We start from the raw sequence: 23,270 nt of genomic DNA, 5'->3' as shown, positions 1-23,270 counted from the left end.
GTCATCTGCATATCTGAGGTTATTGATATTTCTCCCGGCAATCTTGATTCCAGCTTGTGCTTCCTCCAGCCCAGCGTTCCTCATGATGTACTCTGTATATAAGTTAAATAAGCAGGGTGACAATATATAGCCTTGATGTATTCCTTTTCTTATTTGGAACCAGTCTGGTCCATGTCCAGTTCTAACTGTTGCTTCCTGACCTGCATACAGGTTTCTCAAGAGGCAGGTCAGGTGGTCTGGTATGCCCATCTCTTTCAGAATTTTCCACAGTTTATTGTGATCCACATAGTCAAAGGCATTGGCATAGTCAATAAAGCAGAAATAGCTATTTTTCTGCAACTCTCTTGCTTTTTTGATGATCCAAAAGATGTTGGCAATTTGATTTCTGGTTCCTTTGCCTTTTCTAAAACCAGCTTGAACATCTGTAAGTTCATGGTTCACGTATTGCTGAAGCCTGGCTTGGAGAATTTTAAGCATTACTTTACTAGCGTGTGAGATGAGTACAATAGTGCGGTAGTTTGAGCATTCTTTGGCGTTGCCTTTCTTTGGGATTGGAATGAAAACTGACCTTTTCCAGTCCTGAGGCCACTGCTGAGTTTTCCAAATTTGCTGGCATATGGAGTGTAGCACTTTCACAGCATCGTCTTTCAGGATTTGAAATAGCTCAACTGGAATTCCATCACCTCCACTAGCTTTGTTCGTAGTGATGCTTCCTAAGGCCCACTTGACTTCACATTCCAGGATATCTGGTTCTAGTGAGTGATCATACCATTGTGATTATCTGGGTCATGAAGATCTTTTTGTAGAGTTCTTCTGTGTATTCTTGCCACCTCTTCTTAATATCTTCTGCTTCTGTTAGGTCCCTACCATTTCTGTCCTTTATTGAGCACATCTTTGCATGAAATGTTCCCTTGGAATCTCTAATTTTCTTGAAGAGATCTCTTCTCTTTCCCATTCTATTATTTTCCTCTATTTCTTTGCATTGAACACTGAGGAAGGCTTTCTTATCTCTCCTTGCTATTCTTTGGAACTCTGCATTCAAGTGGGTATATCTTTCCTTTTCTCTTTTGCTTTTCGCTTCCCTTCTTTTCACAGCTATTTCTAAGGCCTCTTCAGATAGCCGTTTTGCTTTTTGGCATTCCTTTTTCTTGGGGATGGTGTTGATTCCCGTCTCCTGTACAGTGTCACAAACCTCTGTCCATAGTTCATCAGGCACTCTGTCTATCAGATCTAGTCCCTTAAATCTATTTCTCACTCCCACTGTATAGTCATAAGGGATTTAATTTAGGTCATACCTGAATGATCTCATGGTTTTCTCCACTTTCTTCAATTTTAGTCTGTATTAATCTCCCTCACCTAGTTTTAAAACATTTTACTTTACATTGAGTATAATTGATTTACAATTTTGTGTTAGTTTCAGGTGTACTGCAAAGGGATTCAGTTATACATGTACATAGATCTGTTCTTTTTCAGATTCTTTTACCAGACTTAGCCATTTTTCATATGTGTTGTACTTCAATAAAATATTCATTAAAACACACGTACACACACACACACACACAATAACCAGTGCTTCTCAAACTTGAAAGTACATACAAGTCACCTGGGAATCTTATTAAAATACAAAATTCTTACTCTTTTGGTCTTGGGTAGGACATGAGAGTCTGCACTGCTGGAGATTGGCATCCTCAGGATCTTTCCTTAAGGAGATCCAGAGGAAAGTGTCCCGGGCCCCTCCTGACCTGCGGTGAAGGAGTCAGTGTGCAGGGATGTTAACCTAGAAGGTTATTAACACCCAGAGTGTGGTTTCCAAGAGCAGCCCATAGTTGGCTGGACTGTGATATCTGCCTGCTCTCAGCACTTTTGCGGAGGCTTTTCTGACTGCTGGGAGGTGATCAGAGCCTAGAGTTGGGCCTTTCAAGAAAAGCGACCAGCTAGTTTCCAACCTCTGCAGCTCACATTAGGGATCTTGGCCTGTCTGGACCATAGAAGCCACCGGCTTACCCCCAAAGAGTGCACTGAGGGTACTGGGGGCCTCACTCCTTCTCCAGCCACACACACATGAAAAACAGGATTGTTAGCTAGGAGTGATATGTGAGTGAACTGGACATCCCAGCTCCTCTGTGAAACTGTGCAGGATATAGATCCATAAATGCTAAACTTATAGCAAGAAAAACCATGATTGGGGCTGGGGCTTCCTGGTGGCTCAGTGGTAAAGAATCTGACAGTGCAGGGTGCACGGGTTCGATCCCTGGTCCGGGAAGGTTCCACATGCCATGGAGCAACTAAGTTTGAGAGCCGCAACTGCTGAGCACATACGTCTAGAGCCCATGTTCCACAACAAAAGAAACCACCGCAGTGAGAAGCCTGAGCTCCGCAACCAGAGAGCAGCCCCTGCTCACCACAGCTGAACAAAGCACGTGTCCTGCAACCATTAAAACACACACACACACGCACGATTTTGTGGGACAAAAAGCAAGTCACACACAGTATCATTCCTTTCATAGAAGCAGTAAAGCCAGTTGAAAGCTAGTCAATGCCTTGTTCAGGGATAAAGATGTATGTGTAAAATGTAAAGAAAATACAGGAGATAACTACTAAGTACTAAGGAGGCAGTATTCTCTGGGAACAGGAAAGGAAGGAGGGGCCGCTCAGGGCCTTCCGAAGTATTAGTAATATCCTGCAGTTTCTGTTGGTGTTGGGTTTACCACCAGGGATTGAACCATGCCCCCTCCATTGGCAGCGCAGAGTCTTAGCCTCTAGACTACCGGGGAAGTCCACAGCTGTATATTCTACTATCACTCTTTAGCCTGCACAGCATATACACGTTCTGTCCTCTTTCACTTGTGTGTGTTGTTAACAGTCTAAAAGTGAAAATGCACTGTAATACCTTAAGATAACATTTTATGTTGAAATTTCCTTGTGCTTGACTCTGTTTAGGATATTCTGTTACTCAAAAGTTTTTGACATAACAGAGTAAGCTGGCAACTATGATTTTTTGGAAGGACACTTTATTTTGAGATTCCACCCCTCTTACTTTTTGAATATTAAATGGCCCTTTTCTTTGACATCATTTTAATGAAATGTTGGTGATAGTAATATTGATTTAAAAACAAAAAATCCCTTACAAGTTAAATAACAAGTTGACAACTGTAAATTGTCCCCCATCCCCCCCACACCCCCACTGCCTCAGCTCCTTCCTTTTTAAAAAGTGAACTTGATCTGTGACATTCAAAAGACTGGGAACTGCAGGTTTAGAGAACTTTTCTTTGGGAGAAGAAGACATTGCCCTTCAGCTCTCAGATGTCTGAAGATAAGAGAAATAAAGAAAGGGAGCGAGGGAGGAAAAGGGGGAGGGAGGGAGGAAGGAAAAGAGAGGGCTGGAGGAGAGGGACAATGCCTGGAGAGGATGGAAAGGGTGGGGAGAATCTTCTACAGTTTTTTCAAAGAGCTTTTCACATTCTCAGATACCGCCTGTATTAGTTTGGCAGTCTTTTTTTTTGTGGTCTTAAAAGAAGGAAATGGAGTGGGTGAAACAGAACTGCTGTATGTCATGTTTAATAGGACACCAGCAAGTGGAACTGTGTTGCAACTTTCTTTTCCCACAATGGAAGCAGCGTGTATGTACTCTGCTACCAAGTCGTGGTGTTCACCGAATCCGAGAGGCGGGAGAGAATTTGAAGGTAAGTAACAGTACTCTTCTACCAGGCTTCTCCATCCATGGGATTCTCCAGGCAAGAATACTGGAGTGGGTTACCCTTTCCTTCTCCAGGGGATCTTCCCGACCCAGGGATCGAACCCGGGTCTCCCGCATTGGAGGCAGACGCGTTAACCTCTGAGCCACCAGGGAAGCCCTGTAGCCTACCAGTCCATGGGGTCACAAAGAGTCGGACACGACTGAGCGACTGAACAGAACAGAACAGTACTCTGCTTTTTGAACTGTGGTGTTGGAGAAGACTCTTGAGAGTCTCTTGGACTGCAAGGAGATCCAACCAGTCCATTCTAAAGGAGATCAGTCCTGGGTGTTCATTGGAAGGACTGATGCTAAAGCTGAAACTCCAATACTTTAGCCACCTCATGCGAGGAGTTGACTCACTGGAAAAGACTCTGATGCTGGGAGGGACTGGGGGCGGGAGGAGAAGGGGACAACAGAGGATGAGATGGCTGGATGGCATCACCGCCTCGATGGACATGAGTTTGAGTGAACTCCGGGAGTTGGTGATGGACAGGCAGGCCTGGCGTGCTGTGATTCATGGGGTCGCAAAGAGTCGGACACAACTGAGTGACTTCACTTTGACTTTTCACTTTCATGCATTGGAGAAGGAAATGGCAAGCCACTCCAGTGTTCTTGCCTGGAGAATCCCAGGGACGGGGGATCCTAGTAGGCTACCATCTATGGGGTCACACAGAGTTGGACACGACTGAAGTGACTTAGCAGCGGCAGTAACAACTGTTACAATAACCTGCGTTTATTGACCTTTTAGCTATGTGCCCTGTGTAAATACTTGACTGAAACCAGCCCATTTAATCCTCTCATCAGCCTTAATGGTAAGTGCTTATCCCATTTTATTTCAGATGATTTCTTGTTGTTCAGTCGCTAAGTCATGTCTGACTCTTTGCCACCCCATGGACTGAAGCACACCAGCTTCCTCTGTTCTTCACTATCTTCCAGAGTTTGCTCAAATTCAGGTCCATTGTGTTGGTGATGCCATCTAACCGTCTCGTCCTCTACTGCCTCTTTCTCCTTTTGATGTCCATCTTTCCCAGCCTCAGGGTATTTTCCAATGAGTTGGTTCTAAACATCAAGTGGCTGAAGTATTGGAGCTTCAGTATCAGTCCTGTTACTGAAAGATGTGTGGAGTCCAGCTGCTTGATGCTCAAACACCAACAAATAGTCCAGGTTGGTAGAAAGGAAAGTTTGCTTTATTTCAGATGCCAGCAGCTGGCAGGGGGTGAGGCGGACGTCATCTTGGTTGGTTTAGGTACAATTAGCCTTCAGCTCCAAGGTCCATTTGTTCCCATTTTTTTGCAGTCAGTTCTCAGAATTGTGGCAGCTCATGTTCTGGGTGCAGTCTGGTCACCACGTGGTTGACTTCCCCACCTGGTGTTTTGGTATGTATAAGACAGCTCACTGGATATGGCTCAGAATATTATCTATAGCCCTTGAGGAAAAAAACTCAAGGTCCTTGACTCTGCTTAATGACCACATTACTATTATTTAGTCTCCTTTGACTGTTTTCCTTTGTTTCCGCATTTCCCATTTCTCTAATTAAACTTATTCTTTGAGTAAAATTTTCCACAGACAAAAGGCAGGCAGAGGACATAGTAGGGATCGGGGAAAGGACCATAAGGTCCTGCTCTGTTTCACTACCAATGAATGTTCAGGGTTGATTTTCTTTAGGATTGATTGGCTTGATCTCCTTATTGTCCAACGGACTCTCAAGAGTCTTCATCAACACCACAGTTCAAAAGTGTCAGTTCTTCAGCACTCAGCCTTCTTTATGGTCCAGCTCTCACATCCATACACAGTTACTGGAAAAACTATAGCTTTGACTATACAGACCTTTGTTGGCAATGTGATATCTCTTTGATGACCCACAGTTTTATATAAATATACACATATTTTGGAGGAAGGTAATTTTAGATTTACAGGACATTTACAGATAGTACAGAGAGTCCTCATGTACCTTCATCCAGAGTCCACTAGTGTTAACATCTTATATAACCATGGTAGGTTAACTCAATATAGATTTTAATTAGGATTTTACCAGTTTTTCCACTAATGTCTTTTTCCTGATCTAGAACCCAATCGAGATAGAGCATGAGAGTTCCCTGGCAGTCCACCGTTTAAGACCGTGCTTCCAGTGCGGGGGGCGCCAACTCAATCCTTAGGAAACTGGAATCGCACATGTGGTACGGCACGGCCACAACAAATAAAAAGCGTAGGACTCCCCTGATGGCTTGGTGTGCGGGAGTCCGCCTGCCAGTGCAAGGGGTACGGGTTTGAGCCCTGGTCCGGAAGGTTTCACATGTGGCGGCGTGGCTGCGTCCGAGAGCCACAACTACTGAAGCCTGTGTGCCCTAGAGCCTGTGCTCTGCAGCAAGAGAAGCCACTTTCATGAGAAGCCCACATGCCACAATGAAGAGAGCCCCTGCTCACCACAACTAGAAAAAGTGAGCACAAAGCAACAAAGACCCAGGGTAGCCAAAAGGAAAAAAAGGGAATATTGTTTCACTGTCCTATCCCTTTGGTCCCCTTTGATCTGTGAGAGTTGCTTAGTCTTCCCTTAAAATGCTACATTTAATTACAAAAACTTCAAGTCCAACGGGAACAATCAACAGAGGGAAAAAGGCAACCTAAAGAATGAAAGAGAATATTTGCCAACTATATATCTAATAAGGGATTAGTATCCAGAATAAAGAACTCTTACAACTCACCACCAAAACACCCAGATAACCTAATTAACAAATGGGTGAAGACATTTCTCCAAAGAAGACATGCAAATAGCCAACAAGCACATGAAAAGATGCTCAACATCATTAATCATTCGGTTCAGTTCAGTCGCTCAGTCGTGTCCGACTCTCCGCGACCCCATGAATCACAGCACGCCAGGCCTCCCTGTCCATCACCAACTCCCGGAGTTCACTCAAACTCATGTTCATCAAGTCGGTGATGCCATCCAGCCATCTCATTCTCTGTCGTCCCCGTCTCCTCCCAAGAATGCAAATCAAACCCCAGTGAGATTCACCTCAAAACCATTAGGATGGCCACAATCAAAACAAGCTAGCCAACCAATCAAATAAAAAAAAAAAAACCCAAGTGTTGATAAGAATGTGGAGAAATTGGAAACTTAGTGCATTTTAGTAGGAATGTAAAATGGTACAGAAACCATGGAAAACAGAAAAGGGTTGCCTCAAAAAATTGAAAATAGAATTACCATACAATCCAGAAGTACCACTTTCAGGCATATGTCCAAAATAATTGAAAACAGGATCTCAAAGTGATATTGGCGCACACAGGTTTACTGCTACGTTATTCACAGTAGTCAAGAGTTACAGAGTAGTTACACTGGGCCACTTCCACCACGGGAAGGACGGAGCTTTTTCTTACTAGAACTCTTACTCAGGTTATAGATATACCTTTCCTGCCCACAATACTTCTGTCAAAACTCCCATCCATGCACTTACAGAGTGCCTTATCCACCACCGAGGTATTCCACATAGCATCAGTTCTGACCAGAAACTCTTTTCACTGCAAATGAAGAGAGACAGTTGGCTCATACTCATGGAATTCATTGGTCTTAGCATGTTCCCCATTATCTGGGGGGAGCTGGCTTGATAGAATTATGAAATGGCTACCTCACAGTGTAAGTAAGGAGGAAGAGAGCTGGAAAGCCGAAGATCCCAGGGCGCCTCTTAGAACTACAACGTCCTATGACGTCTCCATGAGCTTTCCCTTTGCAGTTCCCTTTGGTGGTTGAAAGCGCTTGGGTTTCAGATTGACTGATGGGTGGCTTATCTGTGATTTTCCAGCTTCCCTCCTGGACTTTTACTTCTCCAAATGTAAGGTCTGAGTACATTGTAAATCCTTTACACATTAACCCAGCAGTTGGCAAACTATGGGTCATGGGTCAAATCCAACCTGCCATCTGTTTTTGTAAATAAAGTTTAATTGGAACACAGATGCACCTGTTCATTTACATATTATCTATGGCCGCTTCATGACTAAGTTGTGTAGGTGTGACAAAGACCATATGGCTTCCAAAGCCTAAAATATATTTATTATGTGGCACATGAAAAAATTTGCCACCATGCTCCTCCCCACTGCCACTCATCCCAGGTAATCATGCTTCTCGCATTGAAACTCGGCTGAAACATAGCCAACCCAGACATCAGTGTGGCAGGTAAAAATATCCTGCCTCTAGTAAGAAGAGCTCTGAAGTTACAAAGAAAGGGCTTGGGTGCAGGGAGAGCTGAACAATTAGAAACTAATGCATTTTACCATATTTAGTAGTTAAATCTAAAGTCTATTTAATTTTTTTTAAAGAAGGTGAAACAAAAATTTGCTAAAATGAAATGTTTCTTCACCACAAGAGATGTTAATTCCTAAAATCATCTTTGAAGTTTAAAAAATTATGAATTATGGTAACCATCAGAGGCTTGAATCCACTAGTTTTTGAAATCACATTTCAGTTTTACATAGACTTGATTTGTTCCAAACTGTAAGAGATGAAGTGATAATGCTGCTTCATTGCCTTCCTTCTCCCCTTTCCTCACTCCCAGTTTTTCTTTGTACTGTTTTTCCTTGCATTCTATTTTTCTATTTAAGTGGATTAAGTGCCTACCATCTATTCCTCTGTGTGATGTCCCTATTCTGGAATTCTTTATTTTGACTCATCTCTTGGCTCTATTTCATCATCAATACTTTTTTTTTTTTTTTTTAAAGAAGTGACTATAGTTTCTGAATTATTTCATGTTTGAGAGTGTTTGCCTGTTGCTTCCAACTCGGTTTGATTGAATGTGACATTCTTAGGTTACACTTTTTCCTCTCGGATCTTTTTCGATCAACTCTGTGTCTTCTCCATAGGAAAAACCATGGTTTTATGACTGCTGGAAAAACCAGTAGTCATGTACGGATATGAGAGTTGGACCATAAAGAAGTCTGAGCGCTGAAGAATTGATGCTTTTGAACTCTGGTATTAAAGAACACTCTTGAGAATCCCTTGGACTGCTAGGAATCAATCCTGAATATTCACTGGAGGGATTGATGCTAAGGCTGAAACTCCAATACTTTGGCCACCTGATGCGAAGAAAAACCCTGATGCTGGCAAAGACTGAAGACAGGAGGAGAAGGGAACGACAGAGGATGAGATGGTTGGATGGCATCACTGCCTCGATGGACATGAGTTTAATCAAGCTCAGGGAGTTAGTGATGGACAGGGAAACCTGGCATGTGGCAGTCCATGGGGTCACCAAGAGTCAGACACGACTGAGTAACTGAACAACAATTGTGTCTTCTGGCATTGAATGTTGCTATAAGGGGAGTCTGAGACCAGCTTGATTTTTTCCCCCTCCTTTGAAAGTGATGTTTTTATTTTTTTTTTCTACCAGAATGTCTGAATAATTTTTTGTTTTTGGCTGCACCACACAGCTTGGGGGGGATCTTAGTTCCCTGATCAGGGATCAAACACAGGCCCTGGGCAGTGCGAGTGTGGTGTCCACTGATCCACCAGGACCACCAGGGAATTATTTGAACGATTTTTTTCCTTTAAATCTGATGTTCAGAATCTTAAATAGGACATGTCAATGTTGGTTTTACTAAAACAAGTTTTCCTAACATATATACATGATCTTTTCAATCTTTATATTTAAATTTTGATTCAAGTCAGATGTTTTGCTATGTTGTATCTCTGAATAATTTTAAGTTCCTTTTGTTGAGATCTGTACACAAGGGGTATCAAATGTCCTTAAGTTAGAACATCTTTGGCTTCTATCACATTCTTTCTAATTGCTTCCGTCTCTATGTCTTTTCCCTGTACATCTGTTATCTCAAGTCTCTCTTCCAAGATGTTAATTTGATTTTCAACTGTGATTATTTTATTATTTTCTTTTCTAATTTATTTATTATATATATAATCATAGTATTTCGGTTTTCAGCTTATTTCCTTAGCTCTGCAACCTCCCTTTTCATCTCATCCTGTTACTTTATAGTATCATTTTTCAGTTCTTGTTTTTATTAAATTAAAGCCATCCTACATTATTCTAAAATGCAAAGCACTTACAGAGAATCTGTCTCTCTTATTTGGGTTCTAGTCTCCAGGACTGTGAGATAATACATTTCTATTGTAAGCCACCCAGTTTGTGGGACTTTGCTTTGGCAGCCCTAGCAAGCCAACACTGTAGGTCCCCTACGTACAAACATTCAACTTGTGAACTTTCAAAGATGCGAACATGCATTCCATCAACATCAAGCATGAGTGAAACCGCAGCTTGCCCTCCCTCTCCTATCGCTGCTGACGACCCTTCAGCTCTACCATCTCCCACGCCCTCTCCCTCCTCCACCCAGTAACTCATCTTGCTGGTCACTCGATGCCAGTCCCTGTATGCCAGCTGTCGTCCTGTACTACTGTACTTTTCAAGGTCCTGTGCTGTAAGATTAAAAATGCCTTCTTTATGTTTTGTGTTTGTTTTTTAGGTATTATGTGTGTGAAAAGTATCAATATTATAAACCTATTATAGTACTAAATAGTCGATTATGTTAATTGGGTACCTAGACTAATTTTGTTGGACTTATGAACAAATTGTTCTTACCAGCGCACCCTCAGAACTTAACTTGTTCATATGTAGGGGACTTGCTGTACACTTAGTCAACTTACTTAACGTTCCAACCTGACCCCAGGACTCTCTCCCTCTTCTTTGCTCTATTTTTATTCTTTGCAACTTATATCCTTTTAGTGAACAGTGTAATCTCCTTATTTATTTTATTGCCTGTCTCCCCCGACTAGAGTGAGGGCAGGGACTTTTGTTTTACTTCACTGTTGTCTGTAGGGCTTAGCACATAGTCATGTCCGACTCTTTGCAACCCTATGGATTATAGCCTGTTAGGCTCTTCTGTGCATGGGATTTTCCAGGCAAGAATCCTGGAGTGGGTTGCCATTTCTTCATCCAGGGGATCACTCAGGGATCAAACCCACATCTCCTGTGTCTCTTCCCTTGCAGGTGGATTCTTTACCACTGAGTCACTAGGAAAGCAGCACATAATTGAAACTTAATAAATGACTGCTGAGTGAATAAATACAACCATATCTGATGCCTGGCCTGTGCTCAGTGCTAGGCCTCTTGAGAACTAATGGAATCACACTGACTATTGCTTTGTGATTTGGGGGGAAATGTCTTTGGCTCATTCATCTTTTTACTTTTTCTTTTTTGAAGCCAAGCTGTTCGGCTTGTGAGATCTTAGTTCCCCAACTAGGGATTGAACCTGGGCCTCAGCAGGGAGAGCACAGAGTCCTAACCACTGGACTGCCAGGGAGTTCCCTGGATTCATTCATCTGTTCAGAGAATATTTAGGGAGCATCTACTGCATGCCAGGCACCGCTCTCAAGTGTTAAGGATTCAGGTATGTGTGTTTAGTCACTCAGTTGTGTCCAACTCTTTGCAACTCTTGAGTTGCAAAGAGTTGGACTATAAAGAAAGCTAAGCACCGAAGAATTGATGCTTTTGAACTGTGGTGTTGGAGAAGACTCTTGAGAGTCCCTTGGACTGCAAGGAGATCCAACAAGTCCATCGTAAAGGAGATGACTCCTGGTGTTCATTGGCAGGACTGATTTTGAAGCTGAAACTCCAATACTTTGGCCACCTGATGTGAAGAGCTGACTCACTGGAAAAGACCCTGATGCTGGGAAAGACTGAGGGCAGGAGGAGAAGGGGACGACAGAGGATGAGATGGTTGGATGGCATCACCGACTCGATGAACATGGGTTTGGATGAACTCCGAGAGTTGGTGATGGGCAAGGGGGCCTGGCGTGCTGCAGTTCATGGGGACGCAAAGAGTCAGACACGACTGAGAGACTGAACTGAACTTTGCAACTGTATGGACTGTAGCCTCCAGGCTCCTCTCTTCCTGGGGATTCTCCAGGCAAGAATAAGGGAGTGGGTTGCCATGCCCTCCTCCAGGGGATCTTTCGGACCCAGGGATTGAACCTGCATCTCTTACATCTCCTGCGTTGGCAAGTAGGTTCTTTACCACTAGTGCTACCTGGAAAGCCCATTAAGAGTACAGTTCAGTTCAGTTGCTCAGTCGAGTCCAACTCTTTGCAACCCCGTGGACTGCAGCATTCCACGCTTTCCTGTCCATCACCAAATCCTGGAGTTTACTCAAACTCATGTCCATTGAGTTGGTGATGCCATCCAACCATCTCATCCTCTCTCAACCCCTTCTCCTCCCGCCTTCAATCTTTCCCAGCATCAGGGTCTTTTCCAATGAGTCAGTTCTTTGCATCAGGTGGTCAAAGCATTGAAGTTTCAGCTTCCGCATCAGTCCTTCCAGGACTGATTTCCTTTAGGATGGACTGGTTGGATCTCCTTGCAGTCCAAGGGACTCTCAAGAGTCTTCTCCAACACCACAGTTCAAAAGCATCAATTCTTCAGCATTCAGTTTTCTTTATAGTCCAACTCTCACATCCATACATGACTACTGGAAAAACCATACCTTTGACTAGACAGACCTTTGTTGACAAAGTCATGTCTCTGCTTTTTAATATCCTGTGTAGGTTGGTCATAGCTTTTCTTCCAAGGAGCAAGCATCTTTTAATTTCATGGCTTCAGTCACCATCTGCAGTGATTTTGGGGCCCAAGAAAATAAGTCTGTCACTGTTTCCATTGTTTCCTCATCTATTTGTGATGAAGTGATGGGACCAGATGCCATGATCTTACTTTTCTGAATGTTGAGTTTTAAGCCAACTTTTTCACTCTCCTCTTTCACTTTCATCAAGAGACTCTTTAGTTCTTCTTCACTTTCTGCCATAAGGGTGGTGTCATCTGCATATCTGAGGTTATTGATATTTCTCCCGGCAATCTGGATTCCAGCTTGTGCTTCTTCCAGCCCAGCGTTCCTCATGATGTACTCTGCATATAAGTTAAAATAAGCAGGGTAACAATATACAACTTTAATGTACTCCTTTCCCAATTTGGAATGAGTCTGTTGTTCCATGTCCAGTTCTAACTGTTGCTTCCTTACCTGCATACAGATTTCTCAGGAGGCAGGTCAGGTGATCTGGTATTCCCATCTCTTTCAGAATTTCCCACAGTTTGTTGTGATCCATATAGTCAAAGGCTTTGGCATAGTCAATAAAGCAGAAATAGATGTTTTTCTGGAACTCTCTTGCTTTTTCAATGATCCAACGATGTTGCCAATTTGATCTCTGGGTCCTCTGCCTTTATGAAATGCAGTTTGATCATGTTTAATTTCATGGTTCACGTACTGTTGAAGCCTGGCTTGGAGAATTTTGAGCATTACTTTATTAATGTGTGAGATGAGTGCAATTGTGCGGTAGTTTGAAGCATTCTTTGGCATTGTCTTTCTTTGGGATTGGAATGAAGACTGACCTTTTCCAGTCCTGAGGCCACTGCTGAGTTTTCCAAATTTGCTGGCATATTGAGTGCAGCACTTTCACAGCAGCATCTTTCAGGGTTTGAAATAGCTCAACTGGAATTCCATCACCTCCACTAGCTTTGTTCCTAGTGATGCTTCCTAAGGCTCACTTAATTTCACATTCTAGGATGTCTGGCTCTAGGTGAGTGATCACACCATTGTGATTATCTGGGTCATGAAGATCTTTTTGTAGAGTTCTTCTGTGTATTCTTGCCACCTCTTTTTAATATCTTTTGCTTCTGTTAGGTCCCTACCATTTCTGTCCTTTATTGAGCCCATCTTTGCATGAAATGTTCCCTTGGAATCTCTAATTTTCTTGAAGAGATCTCTTATCTTTCCCATTCTGTTGTTTTCCTCTATTTCTTTGCGTTGATCACTGAGGAAGGCTTTCTTATCTCTCCCTGCTATTCTTTGGAACTCTGCATTCAAGTGGGTATATCTTTCCTTTTCTCCTTTGGCTTTCACTTCTCTTCTTTCCATAGCTATTTGTAAGGCCTCCTCAGACAACTATTTTGCCTTTTTTCATTTCTTTTTCTTGGGGATGGTCTTGATCCCTGCCTCCTGTACAATGTCATGAACCTCCGTCCATAGTTCTTCAGACACTCTATCAGGTCTAATCCCTTGAATCTACTTATTACTTCCACTATATAACCATAGGGGATTTTATTTAGGTCATACCTGAATTGTCTAGTGGTTTTCCCTACTTTCTTCAATTTAAGTCTGAATTTGGCAATAAGGAGTTCATGATCTGAGCCATAGGCAGCTCCCGGTCTTGTTTTTGCTAACTGTATAGAGCTTCTCCATCTTTGCCTGCAAAGAATATAATCTGTCTGATTTCGGTATCGACCATCTGGTGATGTCCATGTGTAGAGTCTTCTCTTGTGTTGTTGGAAGAGGGTGTTTGCTATGACCAGTGCATTCTCTTGGCAAAACTCTGTTAGCCTTTGCCCTTCTTCTTTCTGTACTCCATGGCCAAATTTGCCTGTTACTCCATGTAATTCTTGACTTCCTACTTTTGCATTCCAGTCCCCTATAATGAAAAGGACATCTTTTTTGGGTGTTAGTTCTAGAGGGTTTTGTAGGTCTTCATAGAACTCTTCAACTTCAGTTTTTTCAGCATTACTGTTTGGAACATAGACTTGGATTATTGGGATATTGAATGGTTTGCCATGAAAACAAACAGAGATCATTCTGTCGATTTTGAGATTGCATCCAAATACTGCATTTCAGACTCTTTTTTTTACTATGAGGGCTATTTCATTTCTTCTAAAGGATTCTTGCCCACAGAAGTAGATATAATGGTCATCTGAGTTAAATTCACCCACTCCAGTCCATTTTAGTTCACTGATTCCTAAAATGTCAATGTTCACTCTTAGCATCTCCCGACTGAACACTTCCTATTTGCCTTGATTCACGGACCTAACGTTCCAGGTTCCTATGCAATATTGCCCCTTACAGCACTGGACTTTACTTCCATCACAAGTCACATCCACAACTGGGTGTTGTTTTTGCTTTGGCTCTGTCTCTTCATTCTTTCTGGAGTTATTTCTCCACTGATCTCCAGAAGCATATTGGGGACCCACAGACCGGGGGAGTTCACCTTTCAGTGTCTTGTCTTTTTGCCTTTTCATACTGTTCATGGGGTTCTCAAGGCAAGAATACTGAAGTGGGTTGCCATTCCCTTCTCCAGTGGACCACGTTTTGTCAGAACTCTCCACGGTGACCTGTCCATCTTGGGTGGCCCTACACAACATGGCTCCTAGTTTCATTGAGTGGCCTACTGCAGGGTCGGGGCACTGAGTGTAGAAGTGCCTGCGTGGGACCTTTTGAAGGAGGTCACCATTATCTTCATTACTTCCACCATAGTTTGGCCTCGGGTCAAACAACAGGGAGGGAACACAGCCCTGCCCATCAACAGAAAATGGGATTAAGGATTTACTGAGAATGGCCCTGCCCCTCAGAAGGAGACCCAGTTTCCCCCTCAGTCAGTTTCCCCATCAGGAAGCTTCCATAAGCCTCTTATCCTTCTCCATTAGAGGGCAGACAGAATGAAAACCACAATCACAGAAAACTAATCAAACTGATCACGTGGACCACAGCCTTGTCTAACTCATGGAGACTATGAACCATTAAGAGTACAGCAGTAAACAAAACCAAGAGGGAGAAAAAGACAATCAACAAACAGCTTGTATAATGTCTGGCGGTGAGAGGGGCTGTGATAACTAGGTAGGCAGGGTCAGTCTTCCTGATGACTATTGCTGGGGAAGAAAACGGCCCCAGAATTCAATGGCCTGAAACAATTTCGTAGTCTTTGGTGGTCTGGGCCCATCAGGGTGGTCTCGCTGGGGGTCTTGCATGGGGTGCAGCCAGATGTTGGACTGGGCTCGAGTCATCTGGAGGACCAGCTGGGTTGGACATCAAGGTACCTTGCTCGTTTGGCTGTCGTGGATGTTGACCGCAAGCTGGGAGTTTGGCCAGGCTGCCTCTGAGCACATCTCCGGGTGGCCTCTCCACGTGGCCCAGGCTTCTTAGCCTGGCAGCTTGGCTCCTGGAGGAGCGCTCCAGGAGTAAGTGTTCCGTGAAGCAGGAAACAGAGGCAGCCAAGGCAATGAAGTGCCTGGGGCTGGATCAGCATCCCTTCTGCCGTTTTCGTTGGTTAGAGCAGTGACGGGGATCCTAGATTCAAGGGGTGGGAGAAAGAACACGGGATGGAAGAGACTGCTGCGGAATCTTTGGAAAACACCATCCACACAGCAAGGGGAGAGTAAAGGACGGGCAAGTGGGGAAGAGAGGCACACTTCCTCCCTGAGCCTCCTTGGAGCACAGGCCTGAGGGGAGCGAGGATGTCTGGGGAAGACTGTTCTAGACAGAGGATGAAAGTACAGAGACCCAGAGGTGGGAGCTTAGGTGTGTTGCTTGGCCTGGTGAGGAACAGATGAGTGCAGTGGGAAGGAGCTATGAGACCAGCACTTCCTAGACTCAGCCGATGTCTTACCTGTAAACCCCAGTAGTTCACAGAGGCCTGAATGCTTTTAAAGCTTTGGGCTCTTTGCTGCTGCCCTGGCTGATAGCTCCACCCTCACCTGCCCTGAGTTGCTTGCTTTCCCCATAGTGGCAGACACTGGTGCTCTTGCCAGCAGGTTTGCCCTCTTCTGTTTGATCTCCATCTTCTGCACCATCGGATTATCTGGAGCCATGACTGACCCCAGCTGAGCTCTGGACCCTTCTGGCTTTCCCACTGAAGAGTGATCTGTCTGATTCGCCACCTAAAGACCAGCAGGGAGAGGTTGCACGTGGGTAAGGGTGTGAATTTGAGAGTCCACCTGCCTGGGTTTAGATCTGGCTCTGCTACCCACTAACAGGGTTACTTTGGACAAGTAGCTTAACCTCCCTGTCCTTTTGATTCTTCAATAGAAGGCCTTTACTACATCGTTCAAATATTAGGATTAAGAACCATCCACCATCTAGTTATTTCCAACTTTCAGATCTCCATCCACCTGCTGAAATGTTCAATTTTCAGAGACTGAGATATCATCCCAAAGTGTCCTGGTATCCTTTTAACTGTTGTGTCTTGCAGAATCAAAGGAACATCCTAAAGTTGAAACAAGGCCAATGTCTTTACCTTTAAGAATTAACTCCTCTTTCTGGACTTAAGACATTGAACAAGCAATTCCTGGTTCAAATACTTTTAAGCACTGCTGACATTTTTCTCATCCAAGAATTTCCGGATTTCAGCCAGAAACCCATCCTTCTGAATGACAGCAGCGATGGGGATGTGCACACACCTCTTCTTGAAACAGACGCCAGACTTACACCCTCTATTACGTTCTATACACGGCGACACAGTGCAGACCATAGCTGCTTCCTTCCTATTTCTCCACCATTTGTCCCCCCAAAGCCTCTTCCTTTTCTTTCTAAGGAGGCAGAGTTCTACACGGATATGATTGAAGTCCCTCTGCAGCCTCCTCTGGGGCCCTTTGTAACACCTGTGTATCCCTTCCAAGTGATGTCTACATTTTCTGGATTGTCAGCTGCCTGTTGCTAAAAATGGTTTTCATTCTCAGAGTAGATGCAGCAAAGAGAGACCTCATCCCTGTGCTCTTGTTTCTGCATCTGTACAGTGGGCTTTACTGGACGTCCCCTGGTGGGTCAGACAGTAAAGAATCTGCCTGCAACTCAGGAGATCTGAGTTCAGTCCCTGGGTCGGGAACATCCCCTGGAGAAGGGAATGGCTACCAACTCCAGTATTCTTGCCTGGAGAATTCCATGAACAGAGGAGCCTGGCAGGTTACAGTTCATGGGGTCACAAACAGTTGGACACAACTGAGCCACTAAGCACAGCACAGCACATACTGATTAACAAGCTGTGATAGTTTCAGGTAGACAGCAAAGGGACTCAGGCATACATATACGTGTATCCCTTCCCCACCAAACTCCCCTCCCATCCAGGCTGCCACATAGCACTGAGCAGGGTTCCCCGTGCTATACAGTAGGTCCTTGTTGATTATCCATTTTAAATATAGCGGTGTGTACATTTTGATCCCAAACTCCCTAAATGTTCTTTCCACCCATCCTTCCCCCCTGGTCACTGTAAATTCGTTCTTGAAGTCTGTGAGTCTGTTTCTGTCTTGTAAATAAGTTTGTCTGCATCATTTCTTTAGATTCACACGAATTCATTCTCTTTCTCTGTCTGATTTACTTTACTTAGTGTGATAAGCCCTAGGTCCATCCACTGTTGCTGCAAATGGCATTATTTAAGTCTTTTTTCTGGCTGAATAATACTCCATTGTATATATGTACCATATCTTCTTTACCCATTCCTCTGTCGATGGACTTATGTTGCTTCCATGAAATGACTGGTGTCTTCATAAGAGAAAGGAGAAGGAAGCAAGCCAGTGACAATGGAAGCAGAGATTGGAGTGATGCAGGAACAAACCAGGGAGTGCCAAGGATTGCTGGGAGCCACCAGAAGCCAGAAAAAGCAAAGACTTCCCTCAGGAACCATCAGACACCCTGGCTGCAGACTTGCAGCCCCCAGAACTGGAAGTGAGTAAATCCCCCTTGTTTTAAGCCACTTGGGGTATGATAATTTGTTACAGCAACCATGGGAAACTAACACAAGCCCCAAAGCTTTGATAATGTGATATTTCTTCACCCGGGTTATGAGCGCTAGGGGGTTGGCTTTAGGGTTGTTTTTAAACCATACATATATGATTTCACATTAACAGAAATAAAAATAAATAACAGCAGAAAAGAAATATCCAACAAGGGTCTGGGCTTTGAAGATGCATTCAGGTGGGGCATTTTTGGCCATGGGTCTGCTGTGTGCCAAGATCATGGCAGGTCTCTGGGACTTGTCTTGGAGAGGACTCTCTGGGGTTGAAGTTGAACATCATAAATTATGTCATACAGCAAATGGCAGAGGGTGGAAGCTTCTCGTCTTATGTGTGAACGTTTCATGTGATCACAGACCAGACACCATTCTAGGAGGTGCCAACTCAATAAAAACATGGGATGCACCTCCTTCCTGGGTGCAGCGGCCAGGTCCCCTCAGAGGAAGATCATGGACTGGGTAGCGGAAGTGGGGAAGGTCCCTCAGGAAGCTCTGTGGGGGCCTGCCAACCTGCAGCAAATGTGCAGGAAGCAGCCCAAGGTTTTCCTTCTTCACCCTGATGGGGGTTGCTTGGGGCATAGCTAAGTGGGAGCCCTGTCTGCCGCAAAGTGGGTACAGTCTGAGCAGTCCCACCCTCTCCAAGATGCTTTTTACAACCTGGGGCCACACTTGGTGTGGTTGGTGCCCTATCTGTTGGTGCCCTGTGGAGCTTCCAGGAAGAAGACCTCATCACAGACCAGAAGGAGCCCCTTCAAGAAACTGGAGAGAGGAGCCACTGGTAGGAAAGAGCAGCCTTCACCCCAGCTCCCATCCCTGGTGTCAGGGGATTTCTTCCAACAGGCCTCCTTCAAAACCCCATTCATTGGCAGGCTTCCCTGGTGGCTCAGTGGCAAAGAATCTGCTTGCCAATGGAGGAGACATGGGTTTGATCCCTGGGTTGGGAATATCCCTCATGCTGCCAAGCTACTAAGCTCATGCACCACAAGTATGGAGCCTGTGCACCCCGTGCTTCACAATAAGAGAAGCCATTGCAGTAAGAAGCCTGTGCACTGCGACTAGAGAGTAGTCCCTGCTTACCACAACTAAAGAAATGACCGCACTGCATGAAGACCCAGGCCAGAAAACCTCCATTGGCTTCAGAAGAACTTTCTCCGAGCGACCACCCTCTTCCCTTTGCTCAGCCAGGGGTATCAGGGCCATGGGACTAATTGGTGATTTATTTTTTCTTTGCTTCATTCTCTGCTTTGTAGTTAAGAGGAGATAGTAACCATCCCAGAATTCTCAGTAAATGTGTATTATTTGTGCTGAAAAAAAATTGCTAAAGGATAAGAAAGGGAATAATGAACACTTTATAGAATTTTCCTAAATAAGTAGATGTTGGTCCTGAGTATAAAAGTGCACTTTGAAAAGTGAGGAGAGATGGGAGAAAGTCACTTTATACCTCTCTTCAAACTGGGTTAAGTTCTGTTTAATAGATATTCTGGGAAAAGAACATCATTCCTTTAAAAGCTGGGCTGCCCTGCAGATGAAGCCAAGTTGTAAAGCTGTTTGGGACATAGAAGGTTAGTAAAGAGACCAGTCCTACAGTCATTGCTAATGATGGATGGGAGGGGTATTTGGAAGTGTTGAAATGCTGGCTGTCAAGGAAACCCATGATTGGAAAAAACAACATCACATGGTTTTTTTTTATATGGCCCACTGGTATTGTGATGCAATGTGATCATTTTCCTGACTTTCTGTTTTTGTCACAAGAAAAGGAAGAAGCGAGGGAATCAGAGAAGTGATCAGATGCCTAATTACCAGTGCTTCTCTCAGATAAATTATAAACAGGCTGTTAAAAAATTCTCCTGCTGGAACAAAGAAACAAAGCAGCCTTTAAACACTTTTGATGTCAACATGCCCTAATTTCAAAAATGCTAGAGCTATGTATAACCCCAAAGACAATCTCTTTCTTCAAGGAATGATTAAGCAGTGTTTTAAAAAAAATAACCCAACTCCCCATTCCTGAGCTTGTGGCAGACATCATTAATCAATCAAGATAGTTTTGTTTGTTTGTTTTGTTTTTTACCATGGAACCTAAGTGCTGTCCTAGAATTCTCAACAATATATGTCTGACACTACTATAAATAGATCAGAATTGGCTTATGAGCAGAGCCAACTAAAGAGGCACCTAATCTGATGGTTAAAAGAATAATATTTGGAGCTAAATCTCAGCTCAGCCACTTAAACTTTGAGATAAGTTTCTTAACCTTCAAAATGCAGATAATAATAGTACCTATCTCACTGGATTTATTACCTATAATTTTATACCCAGCCAATTTGTCAATCAAGAGTGTGTGTAGAACAAAGATATTTTCAGACTTCAGTGACTTGAAAAATATATTTATATTAAAGGAATATATTTTTAAAAGTATTAATAAAGTCATTAATATAAATATAAATGAATGCATAGTGAAATATAAATGAATAGCCTCACACATATAAAATGAATGTGTGTTAAATATCATACTTCAGTTCAGTTCAGTTCAGTTCAGTCGCTCAGTCGTGTCCGACTCTCCGCGACCCCATGAATCAGCACGCCAGGCCTCCCTGTCCATCACCAACTCCCGGAGTTCACTCAAACTCATGTCCACAGAGTCGGTGATGCCATCCAGCCATCTCATTCTCCGTCGTCCCCTTCTCCTCCCGCCCCCAACCTTTCCCAGCATCAGAGTCTTTTCCAGTGAGTCAACTCGTCGCATGAGGTGGCCAAAGTATTGCAGTTTCAGCTTTAGCATCAGTCCCTCCGAGTACATCATGAGGAACGCTGGGCTGGAAGAAGCACAAGCTGGAATCAAGATTGCCGGGAGAAATATCAATAACCTCAGATATGCAGATGACACTACCCTTATGGCAGAAAGTGAAGAGGAACTCAAAAGCCTCTTGATGAAAGTGAAAGAGGAGAGTGAAAAGGTTGGCTTGAAGCTCAACATTCAGAAAACAAAGATCATGGCATCTGGTCCCATCACTTCATGGGAAATAGATGGAAAAACAGTGGAAACAGTGTCAGACTTTATTTTTTTGGGCTCCAAAATCACTGCAGATGCTGATTGCAGCCATGAAATTAAAAGACGCTTACTCCTTGGAAGGAAAGTTATGACCAACCTTGATAGTATATTAAAAAGCAGAGACATTACTTTGCCAACCAAGGTCCGTCTAGTCAAGGCAATGGTTTTTCCCGTGGTCATGTATGGATGTGAGAGTTGGACTGTGAAGAAGGCTGACCGCCGAAGAATCGATGCTTTTGAATTGTGGCATGTTAGCTCATTATTAATGAGGGAACCAGTAAGACGTTACAACCAGTTTAAAGAAGTCAAAGAAGCACAAATCTATATGGAATTTCAAAAAGGAAATAAATTTACAAACAGATATGAAATTGCCTTTTGTAGGGAGCCTTGTGTGGGATGTGGAGAGGGACATGCATTATTTATTTGTGTATCTCTGCTGCTGCTGCTACTGCTAAGTCGCTTCAGTTGTGTCCGACTCTGTGCGACCCCATAGACGGCAGCCCACAAGGCTCCCCCGTCCCTGAGGTTCTCCAGGCAAGAACACTGGAATGGGTCGCCATTTCCTTCTCCAATGCATGAAAGTGAAAAGGGAAAGTGAAGTTGCTCAGTCGTGTCCGACTCTTCGCGACCCCATGGACTAAAGCCTACCAGGCTCCTCCATCCATGGGATTTTCCAGGCAAGAGTACTGGAGTGGGGTGCCATTGCCTTCTCCTGCATATCTCTAGATAAGATTTATTTTGCACTGTTATCAGTTATCTACAATTTGCAGAGTTATAAAATAGCTCAAAGGTGATGAAAGGCACAGAGCCCCCATAGAATCAAAATCAGAAAACTCTGAAGGGATGTGGTCTAAGCAATGCATAGTTTTTCACCCAATCACAAAATTATCCAAGTACACGCTCAATTTATTAGGACACTACTAGAGAATGGGTGCGCATGTAGGTTGCTTCAGTTGTGTCGGACTCTTTGTGACTCTATGGATTGTACAGCCCGCCAGGTTCCTCTATCCATGGAATGCTCCAGGCAAGAATACCGGAGTACGTTGCTATACTCTCCTCTAGGGAAATCTTCCCAACCCAGGGATCGAACCCATGTCTCTTATGTCTCCTGCATTGGCAGGTGGGTCCTTTACCACTAGCACAACCTGGAAAGCCGCTACTAGAGAACATGCTTCATCAAAAGGAGGGAGTACCCTTGCTCTAGAGCCCAGGTGCCCTAGAGCCTGTGTTCCTCAACAAGAGAAGCCACCGCAATGAGAAGCCTGTTTGTTGCAACAGGAGAGTAGCCCCCCACATGCTGCAACTGGAGAAAGCCAATGTGCAGCCATGAGACCCAGCACAGCCAAAAAATAAAAAAATAAAAATAAAAGAGGGAGTAAAAAAATTTTAAAGGGGGCAGAGAGAGGGAGAGAGACAGGTGGGATCCTCAACTTAGGGATTAGGGTGTCCATCCCTGGAGGTGTGATGGAGTCCTAGGAGTAACAGCAGAGCATTAAGCTGGAGCCTAGCCAGCTCTGGGGGAAGGAGGAAGGAAGCTTCTTGAGAGGCTCTGGGAAAGAAGAAATGGAACTGATGTGCTTGAGCATATGGGAAATATCATGGGAAGGCCTTTGGCAGAGAATGTCAGAGCTTTTAGAGAACACTAATGATGAGTCATAGAAAATTAAGCGAATAAAGAAACGAGGCCCTCCTTAACCTTAGGAATACTGAAGCCTACATGAGAATTGAGCTAAGTATTGCTCACTTGGCTCAGCAGTGAATGATACTTGCAGTCATTATAATATAAATGCTATTTATTCATCCCCAACTCTTTATTCATGTAATAACACTATGCTGGGGTGATGCTGGAGAAGTGATGGATGTACATGTGGGAGAGTTAGATACTTACCGGTCAGAGGCAGTATAGAATGTCTCCAGATGACAAATTAAGAAAGAGCAGTAGGGAGTTCACTAGTGG

At 43.8% G+C, this 23,270-nt stretch overlaps 1 long non-coding RNA gene across 1 annotated transcript in view; it reads left to right on the top strand.

Moving 5' to 3' along the window:
- LOC129552705 (uncharacterized) overlaps nt 1-10,509 on the top strand; it is a 39,444-nt gene extending 28,935 nt beyond the window's left edge. The window contains exons 10-12 of the long non-coding RNA XR_008685292.2: nt 3,565-3,683; nt 4,485-4,548; nt 8,588-10,509. This is a non-coding gene — a long non-coding RNA (uncharacterized LOC129552705). The remainder of the gene's footprint in view (nt 1-3,564; nt 3,684-4,484; nt 4,549-8,587) is intronic.
- Nucleotides 10,510-23,270: the final 12,761 nt, after the last annotated feature.

Source organism: Moschus berezovskii, chromosome 3 (genome assembly GCF_049115385.1).
Source record: "Moschus berezovskii isolate FMDL1 chromosome 3, NW_MosBer_1.0, whole genome shotgun sequence".
Classification (NCBI taxonomy): domain Eukaryota; kingdom Metazoa; phylum Chordata; class Mammalia; order Artiodactyla; family Moschidae; genus Moschus; species Moschus berezovskii.
This window is presented reverse-complemented; position numbering and strand designations above follow the sequence as displayed.